Raw genomic sequence first — 4,937 nt, forward strand, 5'->3', positions numbered from 1 at the left:
TTCCAACCCCGCAGTACCCGTCGAACCGGAAATGCTTTCGTGATATCCTCACACCTTAAGAAGTTGGAACCAAAAGGACAACGCCAACATGGTTGAGGAAAGTGGAACCCGAAACGCCTCTCTGCAGCAAATGAACTAGGTAAGCAAACAAAGCCATACGTCTGTCATTTGACGAAGAAATTGAAAACTCACCACCCGAGACTTGTATCCAATCGTGCCACACCCGACAGTACGACGCCTATGTCCGTGTAGAAAGCGATGTCCAAAGGAGGTCTAGTAAGCACCGGAAATGAGGTTCCACAAGTGGGCCGGACAGGGGAGGCCCTCCAGGGAAGCCAACGGAGCCAGGGAGTGAAAACGAATGAACTGTTGAAGGGAAAGGGCATCAGCGATATCATTAGCGGCTCCGGGAACATGCCTAGCCATAACACAAAATGTTAAAATGTAAGCATTTTAAAACCAAAAACCGCAGTAACGAAACGACTGGAGGGGAACTGGCTGACTGCTTGTTCAATACCTGCACCACGCTCATGTTGTCAGACCAGAAGACTACTTGGTAATTGCGCAGCTGGTCGCCCCAAAGCTCAGTGGCAACAATGATCAGAAAGAGCTCCAGAAGGGTGAGGTTGCGCAACAAATCCATGCGGGCCCATGAGGCCGGCCAACACTCGGCAGACCACTCCCCTTGAAAGAATGCGCCGAAGCCACAGGAGCCTGCCGCATCGGTGTATAGCTCCAGCTGTGGATTCGGTACTTGCTCTCGCAGCCAACAAGACTGTCCATTGTAGGACTGAAGGAAGGATAACCAAATCCCCAAGTCGTTACGCATGGTCTTGGTGATCCGGACATTAATGAGGGGCAGATACCCCTTTCATGGCCCACGCCAGGCGCCTGCAGAAGGCTCTTCCCATGCGTATGACTCTGCAGGCAAAGACCAAGTGACCTAGCAAAGATTGAAGTTGTTTTAACTGTAATTTCTTGGCCCCCCTTTGCCAAGTGGACCAATGAAAAGGAGCCTGGCTAGCTTGTCTTTAGGCAGCCGAAAAACCAATCGACACCGTGTCCATTTCTATGCCTAGAAATGCCAAAACCGTCACGGGACCTTCGGTCTTGTCAGCGGACAGTGGAATGGCGAACCGCCGGCAGGTGTCCTGAAAAAACAGAGGAGACGCTGGCACCGATCACTGTCCGCTGGGCCTATGAAGAGGAAATAGTCTAGGTAGTGCAGTAGGGACTGATAACCAGCCTCCTGGGTGACAACCCATTCAAGGAAGCTGCTGAATAGATCAAAGAAAATAACACGAAATGGCACAACCCATGGGGAGGCACGTGTCAAAAAAATAGCTTCACTGAAAGTAGCAGCCCAGGAGGTGGAAACAGTCTGGGTGGACCGGGAGGAGGCGAAAGGCGGATTCGTAGTCCGCCTTTGCCAGCAAAGCCGACTGACCGGCCGCCTTAACTAGTTGAAGCGCCCTATCGAAAGAGGCCTAATGGACCCTGGATTCCTCCTTGTCGATGCCATCGTTGACCGAGGAGCCAGAAGGGTAGGATAAATGATGAATAGGGCGGAATTTACCGCCCGACTTTTTGAGGACTACACCGAGGGGGGGGGGGGGGACGACACCCACAGGTTGTGTTGGGGGGGGGGGGGGGGAGGAGGAGGAGGAGGAGGAGGAGGAGGAGGAGATCAAATGGGCCTGCCATACGCCCCAACGCCAATTCCTTCTGAAGCTGATCGGTCACGACGGACTCAAATTCAACTGCAGATTTCAAACTGGGTGCCATGGTAGGTGTGTCCGACGGGGAGAAGGGTATCCAAAAACCACAGTCCAGGCCGTGTCTCAGGATCAAAGCCTCCCTATGAGGGGGGTACCGTTCTAGCCAGGGAAGCATCTCTAAGACGTTCACTGACGAAAGGTCAGGCTTGGCTCCTTGCCTTAGGAAGTGGTTGCTTAGCCCTCCGGAAGCACCGGCTGGCGGGGTGTGCGCCCCCGCAACTAGAGCACTCATGTTTCAAATGGCAGGCGGTGTACCATTTACAGTGGCTTGACTATCAAAACGAAGCTCCTTACGCGCCGCCATTTTTTTGGCGAAACTTGGTGCCGTAGTGAAACCAACACTGTCCCCCGTAAACCTTGTATGCACCCCAAATAAGGTCTAAGTAACAAAATAGAGAAGTGGCCAACTCCAGGAACTGCTCACAGAGCACTCCCACGTAAGCGCAGAACCCTTGCAGCCGGTTCCCGAATGTCCTAGGAAGCCATTTTGGCTTGTCGCCCTGCGCCGATACATTGATCCGACGAGACTTGTCGATCATCTCCCTGTCCTGCAGTACGAGAGCGAGGAAGTCGACGAATTTGCGTCGCCATATCTTTTCCTTTACTTCCTCCGTCAAGTGCGTACCAGTCGCCTCAACCGCCAACAAAGCACCACCGGAGATGGGGGGAGGGGTAGGCGCTGGACCCGATACCCCCATACTGGACAGAACTGATTTGACGACTGAAGCTATGCGTTCCTCTGATGGGCCTGATACAGAAGCATGAGTTGACCTACCCCAAATTAAAACAGTCATACTCACTTATGCAGAGGCAGAGCCGATGAAGGGCGACCAGCTGCAGGACCCGTCAGAGCATCCAATTCAGGAACGGCCATGGAAGGCAGGAGTCCGAGACGACCATCACCTGGAGGAACAGTGGGGCCTGGAGCGGCAGGACTGTGATGACTGATGGAGAGATCCAGGGGAGGGGGTCCAACCACTAAGGAGTCCGACTGGCCAAGGACAGCGGCTGAGCAATGACAAGAGCACCTGCTGACTCCAGGCGGATGTCCTGGGGCGATTGCAGCTGCCAGTCCGGGCCTGGAGGAAGAGTCTCCCGCCCTGCCGGGCGTGGGGAGAGGAGGCTGGCTAGTGGTGGCAGGCGGCCCCCGGGGACCTCCCGCCTGGGCGCATGGAGGTGTGTGTGCACCAGTGAGGGAAAGGAGAACGGGGCAGCGTGTCCATCACCCACCCTGCTAGGTGCAGGGAGGTGTTGGTGGGCACGATGCAACTGAGGTGGGTGGATTGCAGCCGCGGAAAAACCATCACCCGCCCTGCCGGGCGCAGGGAGACCATGTCCGTCAGGAGGTACACATACCAGCGTGAACAATCTGGGGAAAATATCAATCCCCCACCCGGCACAGGGGGATTCTGCACCAACAACCCTGGCTGATTTGAGGTCAGTGGAATATTCAGATCTCCCGCCCTGCTGGGCGCAGGGAGATTCTGTGCTGGCATTGTACACTGTGCTGAGCTGCAAGGCACACTTGAATCTCCCACCCCGCTGGGCACAGGGAAATTCTGCCTAAACATCGCCGCCTGAGCCGAGTACCAACACATATTCAAATCTCCCGCCCGGCCAGGCGCAGGGAGAGAAGGATCCACTGGGGGCAGCATAGCCAGCGCCAAATCCCCAGTGGAACCGCCAGCAGGGAGGCTAGGGCGGGCGGCCACTGAGGTAGCCAAGGAGCGTTCTTCCTAGAGCCTTCTACGCCGCCTCGACTTGAGGACAGGCGGACAGAGGATCGTGGACCTATGCCGACCGCCACCCTCCGCATGCTGAGGGAGCGGGTTCAGGTATGGCGGAGAAACCCACGAGCGACGCAGTGCCAGGGAGCGCTTCGGCTCCAGCCCAGCCAGATTCAACACAGCAGGCAGGGGAAGGAGCAGCATGCGGAGTAGCCCGAGCGGAGCTCATCGAGGCTTGAGGGCTCCGCAAGCAGAGATAACGTGTGGATAACGTGTGGAGACCCGGGCCGTAGTCCGTGATAGCAAGGGGGAGGCCTGCCAAGCGGGGCCCCAGCGATGGCGGCGGAGGTGTCACGTTTCCCAAGTCTATTGGACACGAACAATTAAAAGTGCTAATTTTAAAGGCTTATATGCAAGTTATTGTCATAAAGACTGTTTGGGGACCATGCAAAAAAAATAATAAATTTTAAAAATGTCCGTTTTTCAGGAGCAGTGATTTTAATAATGCTTAAAGTGAAATAATAAAAGTGTAATATTCCTTTACATTTCGTACCTGGGGGGTGTCTATATTATGCCTGCAAAGTGGCGCATGTTTCCCGTGTTTAGAACAGTCTGAGAGCAAAATGACATTGTCGGTCCCGGCAATACACATAAAAGTGAATTGATAAAAACGGCATGGGATGGGATTCCCCCACAGGTGAACCCCGAACAAAAAAAAAAAAAAAAAAAAAAAAAAAAAAAAAAAAAAAAAGGAAGAGGCGTGCCCCCCCCCCCAAATCCATATCAGACCCTTATCCGAGCACACAACCTGTCAGGCCGCAGGAAAAATGGGGGGGTGGAGACAAGAGAGCAGCCCCCCTCCTGAACCGTGCCAGGCCACATGCCCTCAACATTGGGAGGGTGCTTTGGGGTAGCCCCCCCAAAGCACCTTGTCCCCATCCCCACAACCCTTGCCCAGTGGTTGTGGGGTCTGCATGTGGGGGGACTTATCGGAATCTGGAAGCCCCCCCTTTAACAAGGGGACCCCCAGATCCCACCCCCCCGTGTGAATTGGTAATGGGCTACAAAATGTACCCCTACTATTTCACAAAAAAAAAAAAACACACACACTAGACAGTTTTTGATAATTCCTTTTTTAATGTCTTCTTAGAGGAAGAGGAAGAGGAAGAGGAGACATTAATAAAGGAATTGTCAAAAACTGTCTATTGTCTAACATTTGACACTTTTTTTGTGAAATGGTAGGGGTACATTTGTGAATTTACCAATTCACAAAGGGGGGTCAGGATCTGGGGGTCACCTTGTTAAAGGGGGCTTCCAGATTCCGATAATCCCCCCGCAGACCCCCACAACCACCGGCCAAGGGTTGTGGGGATGAGGCCCTTCATGGGGACACCCTCACAATGTTGAGGGCATGTGGCCTGGTACAGTTCGG

Source organism: Aquarana catesbeiana, linkage group LG11 (genome assembly GCF_042186555.1).
Source record: "Aquarana catesbeiana isolate 2022-GZ linkage group LG11, ASM4218655v1, whole genome shotgun sequence".
NCBI classification, from domain to species: Eukaryota; Metazoa; Chordata; class Amphibia; order Anura; family Ranidae; genus Aquarana; species Aquarana catesbeiana.